Raw genomic sequence first — 27,937 nt, forward strand, 5'->3', positions numbered from 1 at the left:
CGAGTGTATTGTGCCGTTGACCGTCCGTCGTCGGAAGAAAACAATAAAAGTTGAGGTGATCATCGCCACTTATTTCTAGACAAACAACGGGAAAAAATCGAAACAGACGAGGTCCGCTGTGCCACATTAATCCGGTGCACCGTATTAATAATATTTTCGACACAACCCATTCGCGCCCGAAACCATTTATCCGTAGCTCGCCTATGCGATCCAAATCATAGCCCATATTATGCACTCGATTTAAAACAAGAAAAAATCGTGGAAAGTTAAAATTTATTTGGGTAAAATACTAAAATCCCGTGGTAGTCGTCCCGTGGTAGATCATGAACTGTGTAGGTAATTTGTGCGACAGTTGCATCAGCGCACGAGTAGTAATATCCACGGTTGAAATATACAAGGTTATTGCATTTATACCCTTTCTCAATCAAATATTTGATAATAAAAACAAAAATGGTAGCGTAAAGGGAGCCAATAATAATCAAGTATATATGCGCGGGAATTTTGATTTTGTTAGCTTTTGTCAAAGTGTTTTTGATGATAAGAAAAATTGATATTTGTGGTATCCCTTTACGCAGCCATTTTGTTTCTGATGATAAAAATCCGAGTCAATATGCAATAACTTGTATATGTCAACCATGGTACTACCTATTAATTACTATATGTAATAATGGAATTTGATACAACTATTTCAATTTAAAGCCATCTTGTTTAATTTTTCGATAGTTTAATATCACGCGAGGCCAAATCATGTTTCAGGATATATTATTAGTTGGCGTAGTGTCATAAAAAAAACTGTAATGCATATTATGTCAAAACAAATAATTTAATAACAAAGCTAACCGAAATTAAAGTCATTCATACCTGTAACCATTATTTGGAAATTGAAGAAAGTTTAAACTTACTGGATGATACATATTATGATATTATACCCATTATATCTAGGTAATAAAAACACGGTGTATACAGATATAATGCAGTAACGAACTTGTATATCATATGTAAGCATAATATAAAACAGTAATATATTATGAAATAATTTTGCGTTCAACGTTATATTATTATTTCGGAAATTATTAACTTTTTTCGAATTTTTTTGAATTTTTCTTAAACGAGTTAAACGATACCTGACGGCAATGTTGTCGTGCATTTGGGCTTCAAAAATCAGGATGTAATTTAGTTTTTATTCTGTACACAGATGTGTACACGACCTCCAGGACAAATTTGAGCTACTCGGGGGCGCAAATGGGCTACACATAATAATGTCTTACCGCCGTTCTGGTATTTTTGTACTCTATACAATAGCTTTACATCATAGGTACGTACATAATTACATGGATACACAAACTTAATAAATTGCGAGAGCTTGGGACAATCGCGCACAATATAATATGACCATTATATTATTATATCATAATTGACCCCGAGTATACCAAACTTTTATAGAATACATCGTGTAAGGATCGCGGATAATCAAAGGCCACAGCTTGTCGTGTTCCCCAAACATATTATATTATGACGACGTATGTGGGTTGTGAATTTAATGTTTAAATATTACATAAAAGTATCGTATCGAGTACTTACCAATGATATTTTGTATGAAATGGCCGTATTGATCTCATCGTTGTTGCTGCCGTATCGCGTTTGAGATGGCAACTCGTTTGACCGTATACATATATAATATAATCGCCGAAAAACCTGCGAACAAAAAATATAAGATATTGTATTATTTCATACTGAAAACGATTGTGCCAACATACGCCATTAAAACAGTAGGTACTTTATTTCAATATCTGTGTGTGATAGTGGAATAATATTACGCAGTATAAATTATCAGGGGCTACGTTGCAAATGATTTCACCGGAGATATATCTGCAGCATGTATATTTTACAAGTAAACTTGAAATTTTAAACTGTAAATATAATACACGCTGTATATCGATGCATCAATTATACAGACGTTTTTCCTGATAAGCTTTGAAATGTTTTTAATGAGCCGATCGTAAATTGATCAGATGCAGCAGTGACGCGAGAGGACTTTAGTGGTACAAGAAGGGGTTCTATCAGCTGGCACTCTTCCAAGGGTTGGTTTTCAGTCCATTGTCTTTAAGCAAACAATTGGCTTGTTCTTGGTATGTACACACACCAACAAGCGAGCAGTCCGTTATTGGCCGAGAGTGGTCTCGTATGTATAATAATATATTATAATATAATCCATATGTGGAATATAATAATAATAATAATATGTTTTATTTGTCAGATGTACGGTTATTTACAACCTCTGCAAGTCGATAGGAGAAGACGACTTCTCTACCGCAGAAATGTATAGTAATATCACACACATAAAGACGGTAAAACCGTTTTTATTATTTTTAATATCGTTATCACGTCGAATCCCAAAGACCGTGGCGGACTATATATAGCGTATATAATAAATAAAATCTGCACATAAATTGCCATATGTCCGAGTACGAGCGGATTTTTATTATTATTACTACAGTGTTATTATTGCCGTTGTCGTATAGTCTGCACTATAAGCTCTTTGTCTTATCCGTGATTTCCATTCGCACAGCACTCTTCGATTCCATGTTAAGCGAATATTCTTTATGCACCCACTACCGCACTATATTATACACTTTATAATGCGCACTTCGAGATAGATAAAACACGAAAAAGAGATTAGGGGATAATGTTGCAACGGTAGTGGTATAGGAAGCTTGACCTCGATGTTGTGACTTAGATTAAAAAATTACATCCCCGAGACAATCACACACCCCATGAACTAGGTAAAACTGATTTTTCCACAGTGGAAATGCAAATTTTCAAAATTAGGATCAACTGCACTCCTGCGACATTTGGGCCCAAACCACGTAATTTTGTCTAGTCACTCAAAAGTTATTCAAATTAAACGGTTATACCGAGGAAATCGCATCGTAGTCAAATTATGACTTGTATTATCTTGTGACCCCCTCGAGAATTTCACAATTTTTAGCCTTTGGTAAAAATCAGTTCAAACAATAATAATTGTAATTGGGTGGTCGATCTATATTAACAGTAAATCGTATGTGTAAAGTTTCAATATTATTGAAATTTAATTTGTTTTTTAAAAGTTTGGTGTGAGTTTGGTGAAAATTGTTTTAAAACGTACCTTTACCACATGTACAGGTACCAATATCAAGCTAAATATGTTATTCGAAATCGCGGAAATCATGGCCCAAATATTGAATTGGTCGCGAATTCGTATATAGAAGTTTTAAAAAAACCGACACGATGGACGAGTTATAACCGCTTACATATTTTATGTTATATGTTGCATATAAACATACTAAAGTACACCTACATTAGTACGAGTTAAGTCTCTTTGTGTAAGTAGAAACTCAAATGCGTATACCTACTGCAGCAGCCGTTATTCAAATGCTAATAACATAACAGCAGTATAAACTTTAAAGTATTCGCGTAGTTCTTTATCGTAGGTACATTGGGTTGACTTAACAGTTACAATAATGATTCTAAACAAAAAATTAAAGCGTAATGCAAATATTTTTAAGTAGGTATGTCACTCATTGTTATACAGTAATAATATGTTTGCAAGTCTTCGATATTTTTGTACGAAACAAACGAATACGGAATACCTAACCATATAGATGCGGCGATAGTGACGATACAATATAATACTAAAAATTATATAATATATATAATTATATAATATTATAATGTATTTTATTTTATTCTGCGGTAGTACAATATTATACACTGACGTCGAGATAATTGATTTTAATAACGATCAAATATGCAATCAAGCGAGACCTATTTTAATTAAACGTTGTTCTCGCACGCGGTTGACGACATTAAACAAATTAGTTTTTGCAAAGTAATTTAAATAACTCGGAACATAATAAATTATCATATATAATATTATACAGATGCGATTGAAGGTTACAATACACGTGCATAAATGTGAATATATTATTATAACGTTATTGACAAACTGCATTTGTGCAATTTTTCTATTGCACTCCTTCTAAAATATAAATACGTGAATACATATTATGGTATATACTTACATGTAAAAACTGTAGCGATACGATAAAATATACGACAGTTTCATCTATGGTTTGACGCATCTATGTTCAACGATTCTATCACGTCATATTATTATTAGATCGTCGATGGCTAAATCGTTAATGTTTTATGGTCAAGCTATATTTTTTTTTCTTGGACTCAAATTCAAGGAGACCGAGTTGTCCACAAATTAATTTTAATATTATTCACCAGGAAAGTTAAATAAAAATAATGTGTGATTTGCACGATATGAATCTTTACTTGTGAAATATTATTATGATTCATTTGCCCTTGAGGACTTCAATCGACAAAGTGTCTTTAAATAACGATTTTTTTCAATAACGAATTGGCCATTAGTATGTTTCTGTTTCTAATTTTCTGCGTCCTAAGTTGGGAGATATTTATGATTCTACACTTTAATGGCTTAAGTAATGAATAATGTTGTTAGATAGTATGGTTGTTTCGAAACAGCTGATCGATGGACACTGGTCAATATTGTACTTATGGCAGTTGTGCATACAATTTACATCAATATGCATTTCTATCTATCACTAGAGTGTCAATAAAAATATTCGTTCTTCGTCGAAATAAGTTTGATTGCACTACTAACCTAATAAAATACATTCTCTGTGACACGCTGGCTCTAAATTAAATTGGTTTACATAAAAATTACAGATGAATTATTGTTAAAATAACGTCATAGATTTTTGTTATTTATCAATTTATTTTCCTTACTTATTAACGATTTAACACAATTGTATTTATTTTAATGTCATGTTTTGTGTATTGTTGTAAATTTGAATCACTATTATTGAAAATATTAATGTTATTACTTAATATTATAGTTTACTGTAATTCATTTACTTATTATTAATATTAATTATTATAGATTTTAAGCTCCACTAGTATGACCTAATACGATTACAATATGTTATGTACCTATAGTTATTCTATAAAGGCCCGTTTATGTGCAAACAAATCGCATTCCGAAAATTGCCTGTTACATTATCATGAGTGAATATTATCATTGAAACCATTTCATAAATGTCCAGAACATTTAGTGGGACTTTATTTTCTTCGGGGCGATTCCAATAAAACATGTTCAAAATTTTGTTTTGGATAAAGTAGAAACGACGAGTCGCGATCGGCAACTTTGTTCAGCAAACAATGTGGATGCAAACATGGTTCAATTTGTTCGTTTGTACAATATGAAACCGAGAATTAACGAATTCGTTTTACTATACATTTTTACATTTATTTTGCTAAAATATTCTCATAACAATTATATTAAACACAAAATACGTGCATTTTAATTATATATTACATTAACTGAACATATTATTATGTTTAAATTATCTCGGTACCAGCTACGAAATTCAGCACGAGTGCTTGACTGTAGCTCCTTAGCTGATTGGATAAATATATTTTATTCCATCTTTTGTTTGTAAGTATATACATTTTAATTGGGAATGGGGGTACCCATATTGAAAACATTTTAATTTCAAGTAACATTCCTAGTGATTTCCAATGACAGTTTTTGATTTATTTGAAATCAATGAAATTACCGTTTAAAATGTAATACAATTATTTACGGACAACCATTACTTTAACTTATAAATTGAAACACTAATCATCATGGTACAGTATTATACTGTAGTCTTTAAAAGAGGGAAAAGTTTTCTCAAGAGTCGAAATAAATAAAATAAACACTTTATTTTTTTTTTATCTAAATAGTTGTCGGTAGAAGTTCGAACAATTCAGTTATAGTAATTAAATTAAAGTTCTAAATTGCTAAATAATATTGCCATGGTATTGTCACGGTACACTTATATATTATGTACAATGTATATACATAATCTAATACTACCGCTAACGAGATCAGACTTTAAGAACAATATAGTCCCTATTCAACTTTTCATTCGAAATCACGCGAAAATGCTCGGAGGAGAGTGGTTTATATATTTTACCCGGAATGAATTTTCACCTCAGCAACATACCTCGAGTTGTTAAATAAAACCAGTGAAATTTACGACGTACTATTCAATCTTTATTACACCTTCGACGTGACCGCACGCACGTGTAGGTATATATTATTCCAAACCTTTTATATATATATATATTTATGATAAAAGCTGGTTCTTTTAAAAGCGAAACTCACGTGCCCTTAAAACACTTGGTGAAAACTTTTTCGATTTCCAGAACTTTTCACTGGGTCAATATTCGATTGTAGATTCTTACACGATTGATCGCCGCATTCGTGTGCTCGCTCCCTTTATAGAAATATATAGTGATATATAGTATTTAGCGTGTATATACGTGTATATAACTTCGTAAACTTTTACGCGCGCGGACGCGACCGCTATTTTATATAATATACGGTTTTTGTTTAGTCCGTTTTAATGTTCGCCAACACGACATTTCAGTTTCTTAAAGGTTTATTGTTTTGTGCTTTGTTCTTTTCCGCCGTGGAGGCGTGTTCGCGGCGACCCGCGACAGCCCGTGAATGAAACGTTCCGTACATATTATTACGTTTGACTGATTTTTCTCACCGAAAACAAAAGTTTGGAATAAATTTCTAAAATAATATATCGATCGGCATCACGCGGCTTGCTCGTGAATATTATGTCGGAAAACCGTCAATGCGCGGGAGATAGAAACGATATATTACAATATATCTATATATATAGGTACACTATATAATTGATTATAATATTATTATGATGGTAATATATTGTATTGTTGTGGCGAAATGTAACTGCTGCTAATATTCTACAACAGGAGGCTTGCTGATACAATATTTGAACACATTGTGATTTTAAAAGTTGAAATATTCGAAGAATGAACGTTGTTCCTCGTCGGTGCACACTAGCCGTAAATCACAACACGATGTTTTATTCATTCGTAAGACAGCGATGGAAAAAATAATGATACATAGTACGTATATTATACGCGCGCAGGCATAATAATTTACTGTTCAAATTTTTGACCGATTTACAGCAAAACGTGTATTTCGCCTCTCATTCTCTTTTGTCGCTGCACCGTGTTATAATCTGCCACGACAATGACAATTATGACCGCATTGTACGAAGAACGTAATTATCACGCCCCGATGACGTCACTGTATTTACGTATACAAATTATATATATATATGTGTGTGTGTGTGTACCTTATTGACAATGCGACACTGCATGTGTAGATATTAGCCACGTTAGACTGTTTGACTGGTGCTCCTGGTGGCCGCCTGCCTGCACGATATTCGTTATAACCTATATAATAATATGGGCGCGATGGATGCGAAGTCACAGCCATTACGATTTTCGTTTAATGTATAATATCATTACTTAGGTTAGGTTGTAATATGTCATAATGTTGGGTTCCTAATATATTTTTTTCCATCTCGCGTGGTATTATACGAGCGAGGAGCGAACGTCGGATACACATGACGGAATAGAGCGAAATAAATGATACATAATATTGCTCGTTTTAATTATGGCGGTGTTCCTACATAAATATACACCTCGTGTATTGTACTATAATGTGTCTCATCGCGTGTCGGTCCTCGAACATGATAATAAACACTCCTCGCCTTCCATCGACAGCCCAAACTTTGATACCGGCATTACTATTTAAATACTTAATGAAAATCGGTAATTCGGCTTTTAACACATTTTACATAAATTAACCCCTATAGTATATAATATTATGTATTAGCCGTCTCAGATTTGTAAGTAATAAAAAAACAGACATTTTTAAAATGGTAAATTTTGAGTTTGTACTTTCTTATAACAATAATGGTCTTTATTACAGTATTAGTATTCCAAAATATAATAAAATTTCTAACAAACTGTGGTTGGATTTAATATTTATTATTTACATAGTATGGTCTTCAGACGTTTAGAACTTTTTTATATGTTTATAGTTTGTTAATATTTATGGATAAAACATAAAATATAATACACGTTTTTATCGAAATAATCGTTCTATTTTTCGAAATAACATAGTATTATAAATTGCAAAATATATTTTCAGTATGTGCGTAACTATTAAGTCCAAGTTCATTAATAATGTTATGTTATCAAACATAGGTGGAACTAAATTATAGTGATCGGGTTGTGTACGACGCGGGTAACATAAATAATATATTATAATATTATACAGTTGTAGAGTTTTACTTACGAATTCTTTTTTGCGTTTTATTGCGTACTACATATTTTGCTCCGTAAATTGCATTATGCAGGTACACGTCATCCATTCCTGAAAAAAATAAAAATAATAAAATAAAGTGCCCGTCTTGTAATAATAATAATTGTTGTATAAGTGATTACTCTACAAGCTATACATATCGGATAGGTACAATTTACAATAATAATAGGGTCTGCACTAATTATACACATTAAAGTAATATTATTGCGACAATATTATAATTATAGTACACCCGTAAACGGGATAAACGTAATAGGTACACAACATTATCAAGCTGATTATGCGTTCGTAGGTATATAATTAACGCTATCTCTATGTAAGTAGAATACGACATAATAGGTAAATGCGATCAGTTCACGTGCACGAGATCCCATGATCAGTGAAATCCTCCATCCATCGTAGGGTATTCCACGAGATGTTATAGTTATAATATTATAATGTTACTAAAATATTCGTTTGGTACGCAATCAAATATAATAAAATATAGTAATTAATACTATATTCAAAATTTTCCCACTTATGGATTTTTCTTCATACCTACGCGATTCGCGTCTTTTGTTTTCTATCTCTATGTCATCACATTCGCTTATTATTGTCCCTCTTCACGTGAACATAATAGGTAATAATATTGTGTGAAGAAAAATATTTTATATGGAAAAAAAAACCTAATAATTTTATAGCCTAGTAAAAAAATTGAAAAAGACGGTTCCCCCATTTCTGCGGCCGTTACGAAGAAAACGGGGCATAGATCGAAATTTGATGTATTTTCTTTTAATTTCCTTTTCTCACCGGCCGAAAGTCTTCGGACCATCATCGAGACGCGATCCGTCAAAGACTAGTTAAGATAATGTCGTGACATACAACAACTATACAGTGTAACACCTATAACGCATATTTTAAGCGTTTGCAGGAATTCCGTCCGCACAGTGCTGCATAATAATATTATTATCGCCCGTTCGCGTGGTACTGTTATTATTATTTATTATTATAGCTTTAGCCTCGTTCGCCCGGAGATGCGTATCTGCGCACTCGTAAGCCCTGGGGCCAGAAAATGCCCCGTGCCCGCGCTAATGACGAACACTCGACCTGAACCCGACTGCAGCAGACGATTCCCACACCGTTCGCGTCACGATCTATATTATTACAATGCGTATAATAGCTTATAGTATATTATGATGCCATTACATATAGGTATATGATAATAGTATTATAATATGCAACGACGTCGCAGCGGCAATAGCGGGTGGCCCGCGATCACGGAGACTCGATGCGCATAAATCACGGTCTCGATATAATATTATTACGTATATATATATACCTATAATAATTGCGATAAAGCGTATGCTCATGTAAGTGTGTGTGTGTGTGTGTGTGTGTGTGTGTGTGTGCGCGTGCGTGCGTGCGCTCCGTGTATGCACGCATATTATATTATTGTATTATATAGTGTCAAAGGTATATATAATAATATAGGGTTGATAGCCTCAACGACCGTATATTACTAAGAAAAAGAACGATTTTGACATAACTTCGTAAAAAAGAGCTTTGATTTGATTAATAATGTTATTAACACGCCGGGTCGCGCACGCAGCCAGCTAAAATCCAATGGCTATCACTGTGGCAACGGCGGGAAGATTTGGGTACCCGCGACATAATTTTATTATAACGGCTAGTGGAATTCGACCGGAAAGAAACCCGTCTCTTGAAATATTAAAATATGATAAAAAGATTTATGTGGCATGATAATATAACACACAAATCGGTAGAAACGCGGCGGTACCGCAGGGGGCGAGGATGCTCCCCGAAAGCGGTGTCGAATTTGTATTTTGTGTTTTTTTTTTTTTTCATTCGCGTAGATACGAGAAACTAAATTATTTTAATTAAAATAGCGTTCAGATATACGACGTCGCTTTGTACGACGATAACGAAAAGTATAATGGAAACGTACTGTTTGTGAATGAACAAAATGAAATACCCCACTTTCGATTACAGTTACATTCAGTCGTCTCTTTTTAGAAACTATACTTCTGTGTGGATTCAAATTATAAGAACCATTTTATTCTGCTAACCAGTTTATTTTTTTGCCAAAAACATATTTTATCAACGACGGAAATTTACCAAACCGGAATGTGATGCCGATATCAGACTACTTATTTTCATGTCACTCACCAAAATATAGAACTTTAAATATGCACTGAACAAACATTTATAAATTATAATATTGTTGTATTAACGAAGTACCTAGTGATATTCTGTTATCTGTATGTTTTTTTAAGTTGGTTAATGAAGAAACTAAAAAAAAGAAAGAAAAAAAAATCGAGCCAAATCATGGAGGCCAGGCGATGACGTAAGTGAACCGTACGTATTTACATATTATTATCTATATGTGTTTATAAGAAAATTACTAATAAAAATAATATTATGTAAGTATAGTCGGTAGATTTCGAGGAAAGTATGGTGCTGTAAATGGTAGGCATATGGCTTTGTGCTTGGTGTTACCCATATGATAATAATATGCTTGCAGTACTGCCATATATATTACATACTATTGATACATTTTATTCTACGGACATCCGATTCGGTCGATCTTAAGATTGATATTGAAAAAACTGTCGGTGAATGGTGACGAACAATCGCCAAGGCCGAACGTCGTCAGTGATACCAATATTCGTTCATTTACTCTGCAGACGTCATGTCGTTAACGAAACTCACACCAAAAACAAATTTTGATTGAAACGAGCGCCAAACACGGCTCAGCGACCGGGAAACCACTCGTTGGCGTCAACGGAAAACATACGTGTCACATAGTATTATATTATAATATACACTCGTGAAAATAAACGTTCAAAATGATAATTTGTAGCGAAAACTGGGGATTTTCATTTGATAAAAAAATAAGTGCGAAACACCACCGGATAATCCTTAAATGGTATAAAAAATCCATGTACCTACCTATTTGGAAATATGTGGTCTTTAAGTGTACCTACTTAAATTTGAATTGGAAAAATTCATTATTAAAGGATAAAAGGGGGGTGAGTATGCTTGGTGAATCGCCCTGTGTAGTATATTATGTGCCGCAACGCACCCACACGGCACACTTAAACCTCCGTTACCAAGCGAAAAAAATATAAATATTTAATAATGCGAGTGCGACAATAATAGTGTACATTAGGTACGTATTGCACATTGCACATTTTTATTACGATGCACAACGAGTTATAAACACTTAAAACATCCACTGCAACATAGTATAATATAATATTATCATTATTATTGGTAATAATATAAGGCACATAATATTATAATATGTATAATACACCGATGATCGCGGGCACTATACCGCCGTAGTTGTACCGATAATGATGATGAAGTTATTATTTTCACAAACCCAATAATATACGAGCGCGCGTGTATCATGATATTATGCGATGCGGAACGGGAAAAAGTCGTTTGAACATAATATAAAAATTACGATTACTTATTAGTTTATTACCATTGAAAACGCGACGTGTGCGTGTGCAATTCACAGCCTTGCGTTGCGTTCTGTGGTTAACCGCTCATCGTCCGTTTAATTAAACAACCTTGACCGTCCTATTGGCCGTGCGCAACAGTACGAAATATAAACTGCACTGCGAAAACGAACGGAGTGAAAAACGAAACATAAAATATATTGTTATGCAACGAAATTCGTAAAATTCTAACTTCGTTCCGGTGAACACCGCGCGGCAGTATAACACATCATTGTGAGCAATAACATCATAAACGTCGTAGCGTCGGTGCTGGCGTACCTAAATAATAGACATTATCATTACTATATTGCGTACGATGCGTATAAAAACGCGAAACATTGCAGGTTGGGTCTTCACGGCAATGTGATGCTATCCTTGTGATGATATTTTATTCCATTTGTATATGCATCGGCAACGGATATCGTTAAAATTCGGACGATTTTCGGACTGCCATCCCCCAAATTGTTGTCAAATCTTAAATCGCGTCGCCCCGACCGCTTTATAGTTATAGAATCTAATGAAATGTTTCGTCAAAGTTTCGCGCGACGGCTGAGTGATTCGCGTCGAGTTTTGAATGTAAATTTCAATTACAAAAGCTTACTGGCCTAGTTAATATCTGCAGATGCGCCTTGTTTTTTGGTCCGATAACGCGTTAACTCTTTTGAAAGTTTTCCGCTTGCAGTAGGGAGGGATCGGAAATGTATTTTATTTTGGAAATCAGTAAACGCAAAACATAATATTATTATATTGTTAAACACAATAATAATATGTATATACAAGTTAAGCAACATATTATATTGTATTTTAATATTATAATATATAACAGATGACACGGGCACAACCACTTCCCGTAACGCGATAACTCTGCATAACGGTTACAAATTGTATAATCAACATTATTGACAACCATATTATTTTTAGTGATTTGAGTCTTTGCGTATCGATGTTCACCAATAAAATTTTATAATATACCTACATATAGGAGTATATACAAGAATCGAGATGGCCAACCCTGTGACTCTGTGAGCAGCATTTGACGGGAAAGGAGTCTCATGTGTCTTGCGTTCAATGTATTTAGATTATTCAACTTGGTAGGTATATTCAAAATTACGTATTGTCCGCGTTGGACCTTCAAAGATTGTTTCAAAATCACAACAAACCGCGACTTATCGGTAGGTATGAATGTAATAATGGTATATTTATAAAAAAAAAAAATAATAAAAATAAAACTGCAGCTGCAGTGTGTATGTGATACGCTGGGGCGACTTAATACATTATACATACGAAAACGCAACCACGCGCGCTCAGCCCCAGGGTTCGTTATACAAAATAATGATAATGATAATAATAATAATAGTAATGAATAATGATAACGATATAATATAAAATGTAGTATCCAGCCATATTATAATAATGGTTCGACGACGCGAGCGATTTATAATTTATAATATTACGACAATCTAACGCATTAATATATAATATGTGACTGCGCCGTGCCGGTGTCGGTGTGTTGTACTGCACCAGTTGTTGTACACCGTGCACCACTATACATACACGATAATAATAATAATAGTAATAATATGGTATATTTTATTGTGGGTCGTGGGTTTGTACCATACGTTAGCAGATACAACGCGGTCGATTGTGCGATCATTAACCAGCGTGAGATCGGTAAATCTGTCGGCGCGCGCACGCGCGGGTAACGAGTACCTATGATATAATATAATATTATGATATAGAGGTGCTGCTGCTGCTGCGGAATAATAATATATTGTAATAGGCAGTCTTCTCAGTGATTATTATTGTATTTTGTTGCGTTTCGACGACGAACAATCCACCACAACCGCGCGCTTATAGTAATAAAATATGTGTTCAGTGCAATCAACTGCAGCGACGACTGCAGAGGTTGGCGTTTTATTCGGTTTCCCGCGTAAAATTATTATGATATAATGATCATAATTCGGTCAGTCCCCTTCGACCGCCACCTCGTCCAAAGTATATTTCGTCGATCAAAATATATAATTTTATGTCGTACCTATATGTATAGATGTCGTTCGCTCACATTATTATCATTATGACAGTTATATATTATTATAACGTAGGTACCTATAATAGAATATATTTTTTTTTACACGTACGTTTTACGTGCGGTACATAGGCGGGATGAGCGTTGTTTTTTCTGTCCCGCGATCGAATTACGCGTTTTTGTGCGAAATGTCGCCTTTTTAAAAACGAAATCGTACACCGCGTTTTCGCCGTTATGTTATAATATACGCTGAGAATCGTTTCGACGACGACGCAATGCACGTGTGTTGAGTTTTTTATTATTATTATTATTCGTACAACACGACCATAATATGGCACACGTATTATACATGTGTATACACGGGGTTGTATATATATATAGCGGGGGAGTGTGAGCGTGTCGGAAAACGTCGGTAACCGGAAACCGCGAGCATACAGACTACGTGTTGAATTCGATTTCCTGACGATGCTGCGAGGCGTATACCGGAAATGTATATTTGCCCGTCGGTTAGACGCGTATCGCGCCGATAAACGAGCGGGCGGCGTCTTCGATTAAAAATAGATGGGGTACACATCGTACACATTATAATGATATTATAATATAATACAAAATGATTAGATATATAAATTATGCTGGAATTGTGCGTACCCATGTGGCCATATAATATGATGTATGCAGTGCATTGCAAACGAATTCTTCGCAACCCATCAATAATAATATTATATTATTATCGATTGGCCTGTGCTCGCCACACGAACAATATTACCATGAGTGTCGCGAACAACCGCCGTGATATGTGCTAACAATTATCGATATATTATAATTTGCATCGGAGCGGTTAAAAAAATAATAAATAAACGATTCGTATAGGACGCAACCCCCGTGTGTGGAATCTGCAAATTCGAAATGTTAAAAACTAATATAATATAACTACCCTCTTCCCCCACTCGGCATATAAAATAACACGATGACATTATACAGAGGTTGACGGACATCCCGAATGAGTATATTACATTATTACTACATCATCACAATTAAAGTCGATGCCGATTTAAAAAAACAAAGTTTACGGATTTTTAACCTGTTACATACACGTGGTCGCAGAGAAAATGTCAGTAGTTAAGCACGACGATTCCAGCGGAGCAACAATTACCGGTCTTGGCCGCTGTCCCGGTCTCCTCATTTAAACCACGATCTTGGTTAATGGTTTAAGGTCTTGAGGGTCTTTTATAAATGGAACGTCTAAAGTCTGGTCCACACCGCACCATGTCGTGTCTTATCGTGCTCCGTATATTATGACGTTCGATACATAGGTAATAAAATGTTGGTAACACGTTACCTACAAGTTGAATATAACATACTAAACTCTACACGACACGTCGACACCACGGTGTAGTGAGAACCTGGGCTTTATGGTGTTATTATATATTATATATTATTATGGCTTCGTGGTGTGTTATACAATCGCATTGAATATTAATAAAATATATTATACAGTATTGTGTGAACGAATTTACGTATTCAAATACGAATTTCGTATTAATCGTTAATGTAAAGTTAATTAATAATTTATTTATAATGGCCATTTCATATTGCACAACTGTTATTTACGCTTAAAACATGATAAATTAATAAACATCGTCATTCGCGTCATAAAGTATACTCAATAGTATACAATATGTACCAAATTATTTTAACGTACCTATATAGACAAATGGGTCCATTTTAATTTATCTTTAGGGCGCCCGCAACAACGACAACGCACTAAACACGGTTATCCCGGTATAAAGTTAGCAAGAAAACAACGAACGATAACATTATAATCACCAATCGGTATTATAAAATTAATTGATTGGAGTATACAATATGAATTAAATCAAGAATGTTTTTACGGATGTCGCATATTATAATTGGTACTACGCGTTTAATATACAAAACGGTTTTGAAATAGTTATGTACTATTTGAAAGACAAAAGTTGACACAGCTGTGCAGCGTTCAATTCGAATTGCAGAAAAACTAGTACTGAATATTCACATAATATATTGGTTTGGAATTTGTTATTGATTTATCGACTGCGTTGCTCGTGGATTATGATCGGACACAATGATTTTTTTTATTTAAAATTTAAATGTTCATACACGAAAATACTAAATCATCGATCGTCGTTGATCGAAACGCTAACGTGGCTTATATATAGGTACTCTGGGGGTTGTTGTTATTGTTTTCACTGCCACGTAAAAAGCTACGTTTAAATACCAAAACAATATAATATATAATATCAGGTATTCATGTGCGTGTGTTAAAACAGTGTTGTTCGTGTTTTAATGTATACGTACTAATTTATCATACGTCATTAAAGTACAGAATAATATAACAATATCATACACGCGTATCATTTGAACGGTATTTTGTGTTGTGCGACTGAATAATAATAATTCGGAATGGAAACCTCGACGTCCACACACAACAGAAACATTTTAAGGTAATACCTATTTTACCGTTTTGGTCGCACACACATTATTTCGTCGGACGAAAACGGTTAACGCGCGACACGCAAGCACAATATAATATGTAAGTACAATACACATACACGACTACCCGAGTATAATAATATATATACAGGTGTAATTAAGTCGGGCAAATTACGCGGGTGGCGGCGGGGCTACGCCATTTGGCGTCATTAGCAGCCGCGTTCCTATATTGCCGCCGCGAGAGTATCAATATAAACTAGACGCGTGTAATTACACGTGGAATCGCGGAACGAGCGATTAAAAAAAAAAAAAAAAAAAAATTACTATAATAATAATAAAACAGGTTTTAACGACGCGCGGCTTAAGCGATTTTTAAACGAAGACGGGGAGGACGAGATCGAAAAAAAAAAAAATTAAAGAAAAAAGAAAGAAAGAAAGAAAAGATTATCAAACAGTAGCCGTTCGCCGACGACGACGGCCGGTTCGTCTACTCATATAATATTATTACCATTATTATTATTATTATTATACTGTATAGCTGGGCAGGTATACACTTATTCATTATTATATTATTATAATATATTATTATAGTTGTGTGTGTGTGTTTATTGCTGCACACACGTGGTAACAATATTATACATACGACACACCCGGATGGGGGTGGGGACGGTGACTTACACGCCGCCGGACATTAAAAAACGTATTTATTATCGCGTTATATGTGTATACAGCGGCGGCGGGTCGTCTACAAAATCGTTTTTTGCCAACTCGGCGAGCGACGACGATTCGAGACACTACGCCGTTTAACTGTTTGACTGTGCAAAATATGTATGATGCGATATTGTACAGAGTGATTCACCAAGCATGATCCACTTTTTTTTAAAAAATAACGCGGTCATTCAAAATTCTTAATTTTAGTTTTGAAATTCATACCCACGCCGCGCTGATGGCCGGTACGTTGTGCAGGTATATCACATGCACACAGTTTATTTCTATAAGTAAGTAATGTAGTATATTATTAATTATTAACTACCGACGTTTAAACTTTAAACGGTGATTGATCATTTTCGATGATCACTGTCGATCGCTTTCGTCGCCGGATTGTGCGGCCACGCGACCACTGTTGTACGCGACGTAAATCATATTATATTATAGTATTGTAATGACTGTAAATAGTTGTTACTGCTGAGTACATCTATCTGGATGGTTAAATAATCGGAGATGCAAAATATATTATTAAAACAGTTTTTTCTCGCTCTTGAACGGGATAGGGGAGAGGACTTGCTGCATATACGTCCATGGCCACTGCTAAATACGCACTGTTGTACCTGCATTATAATGTTTCACTAACTTCCGGAAAACACCACCACCGGCGACACTATCGCCAGGACGTATTATATATGTATATTATACCTATTATATGTTATTATGATAACCCGAGATACTTCATTCCCAACTGACTCCCTCACTTGTCTTAAAATCGGGTATAGTTTCTTATCGAAACCGGAGCGTTAGATTTTCTTTAGTTATTATTATTATATTATACGGGCACAGACACTCGTGTATACAATACGACCTCATTGTTGTTTTATCGTCGCAACTAACAAGATTCTTTCGGTATGGCAAAAAAAAAAAAATTGTTAATTATTAAACCGTGAACCTCGTTGCCGATATAATATTAAACAATAATGGTGCTAAAGTGGCGCAGGATAAATAATAAATGTACATAAAAACGTATATACTTGCTACCATGCCTACGTGTAATATTATAATATAATACAGTGTACCTATATATGTATACGCGCGTATATAATATTATAGTATTTTATCAGTTTAGTTCGGTCGATTTAACAGACATTGTTGTTGTGTTGTTTGCAACGAAAAAATTCGAAAGCCAACTGCGGGCCAGAGGGGAAAAATAAAACACGAATCGCCCTCGATTTAAAATTTTGAACGCAATGGGTCTTTCGTTTTAATGGATGACGGTGGGTGAACTATATCGACACGATATAAATATAGCAACAGAAAAAGCAGCAGTAGCAATTTATATAGCAGTAGTACCATAGTATATTATATAGTGCAACTGTGGAAGCGACCGCACGGAAGCGGTATAATATATATCGTGTATAAGGAAAAAATATAAACAAAAATATCAAACACACATTATATATTATGACATTTATATAATATATATATATATTATAATATAATTTATATATATATATATATATACGTATCGCGTAACTCTTAATACGGAAACGTTCGACCGGAAATGGAAATGCCTATGAAAAACGATCACAGATCCTATTGTTTTATAATATAGAATATATGTAATATGTATAAATAAAATATTATATTATACTTATATGGTATAATATAATATTGTTCATAACGAATAATTGCGTTTTCGTGTTTCCATAGAAATTGATTTAGTTACAACGTTTCCGACGAAATCGTTACCGATTGGCAATAATTTCTATATTATCTTTTCAACGTATATCGTACAATATTATATGTACAACAACGCGCCATAATATTTACGACGACGAGTCTATACGGACTAAAGGTCGCGACGTCCAACGCTTTTTATAATAATAGTCTGATAATACTGCACTCATCTGAAAATTATATGATAGTATAATATACATCTGACATCATATTATTATCATTTTTGTCCGTCACGCATACAGTTAAGATATTAAGCTGGCAGTTTTGTCAAATATTGACACACAACAATATTGATTGGGTTTTAAAATAATATTTGCTCACATAACAACCATCGAGCCCAACGGGGACCTGCAATATTTTAAATTTAATGGTGTTGGGTACAGTTTTTATGTTTATCATAATCCTTTCACCGCTGAACAGAAGAATCAAAAACAACAACCCTATGCTAAAAATGTTTCAGAAATTATGTAGATACAAGTACCTACTTGTTTTAAACATGTTAAAAATGAAGATAGACTTTTCTTCTACAGTTTAAAAAAAATTGTAAAATTTGAAATTTCTAATCAAAACGTACTATGTTGTAAATAATTCAATAATTGTGTGTATTGTATTTCACTAAATGTTCGAGTAAATAAATAAAAGTAAAAATCAATTAGTTTTGTTCACACTTTTATAGTAATGAGTTCATATAATTAGTAGGTACAATAATATAGTTAAATATTTTTATAGTTGATAAATAAATAAACTTGATAAAAAACATTACTAATTTAGGAAACTCTGAATCGCGCAAAATATTAAAATGCGGAGATATGACTTCATGTTTTCATTCGTTAGAAAAAGAATTCAAAAAGCGATTGATCTAATTATATTTATTTTTGTATGACGCATCAAAAAATTTAAATTGATAAAAACGAGTATACACGTGTGCAGCAGTAAAAGGGTTATTATGTTATATTATACATATTACAGATATCTTACGTACTGAAGGTCATATAAATCCTGAGTTGTGTACTTGTGTTTCTTAAATGTGTAATTATAAAAAAAATGTATTTCCTTAGGTTATAATTTACAGTATCTTATATAATATTCTAACCATGAGCTATCATAAGCACAGACAGCAATATTCTTTGGCCTACACATATTTTTTTAAGATTTTGGAGTGGCAAGATGCAACCACCCCTAAACTTGTCTGTCTGATGTAAATGTATGCACATACGAGTATATAAAAAATGAATCTGTTTTCACAATTTGTATCGCAAATATTTGATACGTCCTTGTAATAGAAATTGAGTTAGTTTGGCAAGCAAAACATCACTTAAATAGCCGACAAATATAATTTATATTTTACTATGATTTAACTTCTTTCACGATGGAGTGAAGAATTATATTAGTTTTATGTTATTGTTATCGTTCTGGTAAATAAATAAGTTTGATAATTAAATAATTATGCCGTTCAGTTTCTAGAAAATAAAATTGAAATCTGATTGAACCAATGTTAATAGGTACCGCGTAAGATAAAATAAACAATATGGTTCGTAAATATTTTATCAAATAATAACTGTTTAGTCAACATTTTTTTTTTTTTTAATTTTTGTTATTTCGGTGTAAGGTTTATTAAAATATAGCAAAACTTTTCGTATGCCAAAAACAGTAGGTCAATCCTTAATACAAGTTTATTATATAATGATTAAGAGTTATTAAATATGTTATAATGTATGTTTAGTACGTTTCAATCAATAATATATAGGTACAATGAGGACTTTTTAATATAATATTTTGTGTGAAATGCATTAAGTACTTAACTACTAACTAGTTATATCCTTATCATAACTATTTCGATATGATATAAGTACCTCCGTTGAATATAATATTATGACCACAGCACGTCTAATCATCGAATTGATTTATTGATTCATGTAGGTTTGATGTGAAGCGTGAAACTTTTAATCATTATAACGACTAACGAGGTTTTAATAGTTTTCCAAACGTTTATCACTATTTGACGTTTATGCACACGGTTGCCGAATATAATATAATTACGTTCAGAAGCCGTTCGTAAGTAAAAATGCGTATGATCATAATAATATATTTTTTTTTTTTTTATTTAAATAAGGCTTCAACTCCTGAGGTTATTAGCCTGTAAAAATTACAAAAAATTATTAAGTGAGTATTGGTCTTACAACTATGGGGATACATTATGTTTAACAAAATAGGGAGTTTGTAGGATATAAGTACATTTAATTATTTAATTATTAGTAATTTTTCTAAATTAGTTTAGCCTATGTTTTTGCATAATAATATTATATACCTTGTCGGTAAGCATTGATTTAAAATATCGAATATGGCGTACCACCAAACGAAAATGACGCAATGTGATTTCGTGCGTTTGAATTGTGTATTAGTTATTATTACCTATTAGTATATTATCATGCAAAATAAATACGACCAACCTACGCGTCACTGTTTTATACGTAGTAGGTAGGTATATTATAATACATATTATATGTATATTATTATTAATTTTTGAAAATAAAATACTGAAGTTCGTTCGTTTAATCGACAGAATATTATTTTTCCAACGCCACGTGCAATGTATTATATACCTATATACCTATAGATATATACCCACCACAGTATATTATAATATTTTGTACAGTTGATTATAGTACCTAGGTATAGTATAATGTAGTGTGTAGTCTATACCTATTCGTATTATTGTCGAAAAGATTAAGCGGTCACGTACGATGATATTATGACGTGTTGGCGCAAGAGAAAACGTTTTATCGACATTTTTCGGTGACTTCTCCTCTCCCCGCACGAGCGACCTTTTATCAGAACAAATATACCCGATATGCTCCGACACAGTGAGGGTGCCAGAGTAAAGTTCGTGTACATTTTATAAAGTTTGCACTATATCACTATACCAGGGCGAGGTTACCTAACCTAACCTAACCTAACGACAACGGGTTCTTAAAAATGATGACTTTCCGTTGCAGCTACTAGTCCATACTATATAGTGACGTCCAGTAACCACGGAATTGTAATTATTGGTGTACTCACAGGTACAATTTTTTAACCGAAACCAGGAATAAATGCAGCGACATCGATATCACTAGCAGAAAAAAAAACTCAGGACGAAGAACGGTCGAAATAAGCAGTCCAATAATGGCACTCACATTATAGTCGTATTATTTTCTATTCGTCACGCGCAATCAAATTGTACGAACGCATAATATTGATTATATTTTTATTCAGTGTCTGTGCTATACCGTATATTCGTGTATAAATGTATAATATACGGCATGCTACATTATATAATCATCGACAACAATAATCATAAACACATAATATATTCGACGGTTGAATCCAAAAAAATGGCTCTCCCGAAATTGTTTTTACGAAGAAAAAAATTTTTTATCGAACGCGACTGTTATGTTATACAATTCATATATATATATATATAATATGCAAATTTGCGAGTAAAAAAACTAGGACGTAGCGATATCATATATATATATATATATATACGTAGATTAGGTATATATTATTATATATGTTGGCACGTTCTTACGTATATAACAGAAAGACGGTTCGAGTATAATAGTATGTACGAGAGCGACGACCAAAAATTTCTTTTTAAAAAAAATGTGAATATATATATTATATATTATTATTGTGATATTAATGTGATAAAAAAAAAGAATATGGTCGTGTCGTCTTCGCGGGGAAAAAAACAGCCGCTGCTTCCGCCGCCGCGGTTAACACGTTGGCGATTGTCTGATTGGTCTCGTGCCAAAACGCGCCGCTAGTTCGGATGAGAAAAGTAAATAAACCTCCGCCCGGGCTTCGGCTAGGTAGTGAAACAATTATACGCGAGCCGATTGCGGCGATCGCGTGCCGTTGTCCGTCGAATTTTGCGTTTTTGAAAGCAATTTATTCCACCGCACTATACGACATTGCAGGCAGCAGTGTAGGTAGGTAGGTACCTCTCAATAATATACACTTATCGGTATACTATTGTACGATAATACGTTTTAATCGAAACACACTAAATTATGTCTGTAAAAATAAGATTATTTGATTTATTTTCTGCGGTCGTGTCATAAAAAAAGGGCTTTAAACAGAATTGAGAACCACAAAACGCATAATAGTGACAAAAACTTTCCTTTTTTTTTTCGAGTAAACATGTGACGCAAATAATAATTGTTCTGTAACTTTAAAATGTGCGGAGCATACAATATTTATAGGTTAGAACTTGAAGTTATAACATACAAACGTTATTTTTGAAAACCCCACAATAATAATTGACTGAGTGTCATAAGTTAGAAAAAACGGTTTGACAGGTTTGACGTTTAAAGATTATTTTTACGTAGAAACTGTAGAGTGAACGACCTGACAGCCGAAAATCCATTTATGTCGGTCGTGCAGCATAAACGCAGTGCGCATCGAGAAACATAATATAATAATAATAATATATTACGCGCCATCTTATCAATATCGTACCCATACTGCTGTATTGTAATATGCATACATGAATATGATTTTATTCCACAAAACATGTATGGTATATAATATGTCTGCCTGATACGTGGTTCGATCTCGTGCATCACAATCGATATCGATTTTTAGCTCCGAGCTGCAGCGCATTAATAATAATATTATTATAATATACGATTACATTACGATGCGCGCCCGTTTTCGTATGGTTATTACTCTCGTACAAACACGTAACAATGTCATAACTACCAATCATACAAAGTGAACATTCGGTATTCAACATAATAATATAACATTGTGTCGACTGCGGCGCTGGCAGTCGCGGGTTCGACTCCCGGCCACTGGGCGGCATTTTTCTTCGGGCAAGTCACGGTGTCCGGAGAACAAGTGCCGCCATCCCCCCACCCCGGGGCACGGCAGAAACCTACGGGTGCCCCATTAGAAATTCTGCCAAACACAACACACACGTGTACCAACCTACCCAATATAAAACCTACCAAACCTACCCAATATAAAAACCTACAGTACCCTCCCCACACCCAATGGCCTATGTTGCCGCGGGTTACTCAATAAAAAAAAAAAAAAAAAAAATATAACATTGTGTTTTTAACATAACATCCGGTCGGTCAATATAAAATGTCAATACTATGTAGGTATACATAAATCTATAATATCGACGGAAGTGCACGATGAATTTATTTCTCCTGCGTGCGCCGTGAATACTGTATAGGTATATGTACCTCGGTAACTGCAGGTATACCGATTATTATTACACGTTGTTTTCGGGCTTTATGGGAATTCGATAAAATACAGAAATTGTCTTGGAAACGAAAGATAAAACACAAATACATTATTCATTTGTTCAAATAACCCGTAATCTGATTTAAAATACAACCCCGTTCAATAATGACAACCAAATTTATACCAGACTATAATATTATTTACATACGAGTAGTTCCTATATTTATGAATATAGTTAGGCTGTCAGTCGAGATATGAAATTTGATTATAATATTTCAAATTTTTTTACTAAAATATGTTATCCTCTTTTCATACACCAAATGTGTCAAACAGTTCAAGGATGATTGTTTAATTAAAAAAAAATAATTATTTGCATCTACAGTTAGTTGTACGGGGAGAAAAAAGAGCCTTTTTATAATTTAATAAATCACATAAACATTAAAACACTACATTGAAGGATTGGTTTGTTGTATTTCGTTTAGTGTTGATAATGACTAATGACTTCATAAAAGATTCAACTTCAACACGACTGTTTCGTGAACAAAATATGACATCAAATTGTACAGTAATTATTCTTCGTTTCGAAAAACAACGAGGGGAAAAAAATGTTGACAATATTATATTATTATTATTATAATTATTATTATCCGACATTACAATGAATGCACACGAGACAGCTAATCCAGGACAATGTTTAATCATTTTCGAATGTCGTACAGAATACCCATACCGACCTAAATCTGAGGAATTCATATTTAATGATATTCATCAAAAGAAAACACCCCTTTAAACGTTCTCGGAAAAAAAAAAAATACTAAAAATAAATACAACTTAACCCGACTTATTATTATTATTATTACAGTGGAGGAGGGTCGCGGTGGGTTGGCATTCTAACTTTTAACGATCTCTTGAATAATAAATGTTCGTGACCGTTGATAGGCGCGAATACCACAACGTTTATTATTTTCTTCTTTCTTTCTATTCAATGCTTCCTACGCGCTTTTTTCCCTCTCGGCTTTTAATAAATTCGCGTGCGTACCTATTTTAAACAGCACGTAAAAATGTATACGCAAGGTTCGACTGCTGGGCGGCGACGGGAGAACGGGAAAGAAAACGAACGTTAATCGAGACGCGATGTATGGATTGTCCGTATTAAATTATTGTAATTTTTTTCTTTTGTCAAACGAGAATCGTCGTAAAAAAATTTAATATAAAAACGTATAATGTCGTACGCACAGCGTGGCGTGTATAATATTATGTGCGCTGTAAACGAACCGAAACGTTATAATATAGCTGGGTAGGTACACGACGACTTTGCAACAGTGTTGGAAGCTTATTCTGTTAATGTTGGTGCAGGTGTTATCGGGGCTCGGGTTCCACCTGTGTGTTTACCCACTCGCACGAAATTGGTTAGATGACACCGCGTGTAACGCACACCGGAACAATCGGTGCAGCTGGCGCTTTTTGTTTTCGTATATTTTTCGGTTTTTTTTATTTATTATTATTATTATAATAATAACGATAATAATAATATAATGTCATGTACGTTTCGTGTGTAACATGCGGGGCCCTTACGGGCCGCGATAAAGAAAACTAGATATACCGTAATAATATTATTGCCGCCCACCTATCTATAATAATAATATCATTACACAACAGTACAACACCGTGGGCATATTATTATACGACGTTTGGATAACGGTGTGTTTGAAACAATATCGTACAGACGTGATAATAGATTATAATATTATGCGTTATTACTCGCTGATCATACTATTTGAAATATAATATATTATATTGTATAATTGTTGCGACGAGTATACGCGCGTAGTGTGGCGACGACGAAAGCGGGCGGAGTCGTCGCCGACGCGCATTACAGGGCGAGACGGTAGAAACGCTCGGTGCTTTTAAGGTGAAAATAAAATTTACGAAAACACAATAATTCATTTGGTTGTTTATTATTATTTTACCGCTTTGTCTTAATACCGTTATCGACACGCACCTGTGTACAATGTCCACAGGAAACCAAACACTAATAATGAGGTGTTGAAACGAAATACTTATAAAACCCAGCCAGGATTATTATAGTAGTGCGTTCGCGTCCGAGCGCAGTGCAGGAGCAGGGAAATTGTAGGGAAATTTAGAAAGCCGTGCGAAAGTGGTACTCGCGCCTGCCATAATATTCAGCCTAAAATAATATAATATGATGGTAAATCGATCGGCGTCGGTGCGACGAGAGTAAGACAAGACCTTTTTTTTTCATTATTATCACATACGCGTGTTTAACATTTCAGAGTTAAAGATACACCGAGGACCGTATATGCGACGGAGAAGTTTTACGAGAATATACAGATCATCTCCGACATAATATTATTACGATTTCGTGCACAGCGGGAGAACCATTAATATTTGTTTTTGACATAATCGCCACGTTTATCGTAACGAGTATAATAATAATATGGTAGTATGCACTATGCAGTATATAATATTATGATCATAATTAGACGATCGTCAAACAAAATAGGCTTAACAATACTATATAATATTATAATATGAGTCCGATGAATATTATCAATAACACATCATCGGCGTTATGCGTACAACATTATTATATCAGAAGAATATTTCCATATCATGGGACGGTCATAAGAGAAATCGCTTTCAACGACCAGAGGACTGTTTGAAGTGTTGGCGTTATAACGAGCGGCTGTGTACCTAATAATATTGCATGTCTATACTTAAAACAGCTGGGCCGAACAGCCGATCGTCACAAAAACCATAGTCATCGAACTTACAAAACACTGCAGCGCAGTACATATCATTATTATTATAGCGTCGTTACGGTAAATCAGTTAATCGTCCGCCGGAGTAGCGTCACACTCGCTCTGCCCAACGATTGTTTTAGAAATAATAATACGGCGCACACACAATTAATATATTATTATTGCTATACATTATCTCGACCCGATATCTCTTTTATTTTTACCTATATTATGTAGGTACTATCCGTTTAATACTCACAAACAGTGTACGAACACACGCACGCCAAGACTCGATATTATTGTAATATATAAATGAATATAATGATATGTATATAGTACGAGCATTGCACAGTAATAATAATAATTCAGCGCGTAAAGGTAATTACGCCACCGTCGCCGCAACAGTTCTCCGCCGCTGTATACTATAAATTATAAACACGATGTGCATATAATATAATAATATACTATACACGTCCAGTCCGCGGATATTATTGTAACGGGTTGCTCGCGTGGGCTGTACGCGATTGCGCGAAATCCACAATACGAACGGCTCGCGCATGCGTGTGTGTGTGCAAATTCGCTCGCGTGGGAGATTGAAAATATTTTTACTTTTGGCTCGGTGCACGCGTTGCACATGCACATTATGCGCTGCACATGCACGTCATGCAAACTCGGCGGCGGCGGCGGCCGGACTGCCGGAGAGTATGCGTGTACATATACATATATTATTAACTGACGACGACGACGATAATAATATAATATGTATAGTACGCGTTTATATTATTATAATATGTATTATACTATTATAGCGGTCAGCGACGAGGCCATAAATCGTTTGTATAATATGCGAGTGGGCGCGCGGAAAAGATCTATTCGCCCGGCAGATTTTCTCGCGTAACTTATATACCAGGTACACTGCAGCCACGCCGCAATTGTATTACATTATTATGTACGCACGTACAATTATTTTGCCGAAGGTATATATATATTATTCCCCTCGCTCGAACGTCCGCGCAATATACCCGCGTCGCACTGTTATCGTGTGCCGTCGCGGACTCGCCGACACGTTGTCGACTAATTAACCGAAGACGGCACTATATTATTGCCAATCGTTGCGCGCGAACGGTACACTTGCGCCTAAATCTCGGCGTGGCACAAACATTTCCGCTGTTTCGCAACATTGGTTAGGTTTATTATGGTTTCGCAAAAACGTCTTGGCGAC

At 34.4% G+C, this 27,937-nt stretch overlaps 1 long non-coding RNA gene across 2 annotated transcripts in view; it reads right to left on the bottom strand.

Moving 5' to 3' along the window:
* LOC132948931 (uncharacterized) overlaps nucleotides 1-27,937 on the bottom strand; it is a 92,303-nt gene that overhangs the window by 47,082 nt on the left and 17,284 nt on the right. For both annotated transcript variants that reach the window (XR_009665056.1, XR_009665057.1), the window contains exons 4-5: nucleotides 8,237-8,314; nucleotides 1,582-1,695 (exon numbers count right to left, since the gene is read on the bottom strand). This is a non-coding gene — a long non-coding RNA (uncharacterized LOC132948931). The remainder of the gene's footprint in view (nucleotides 1-1,581; nucleotides 1,696-8,236; nucleotides 8,315-27,937) is intronic.

This window comes from Metopolophium dirhodum, chromosome 7 (assembly GCF_019925205.1).
Source record: "Metopolophium dirhodum isolate CAU chromosome 7, ASM1992520v1, whole genome shotgun sequence".
Classification (NCBI taxonomy): domain Eukaryota; kingdom Metazoa; phylum Arthropoda; class Insecta; order Hemiptera; family Aphididae; genus Metopolophium; species Metopolophium dirhodum.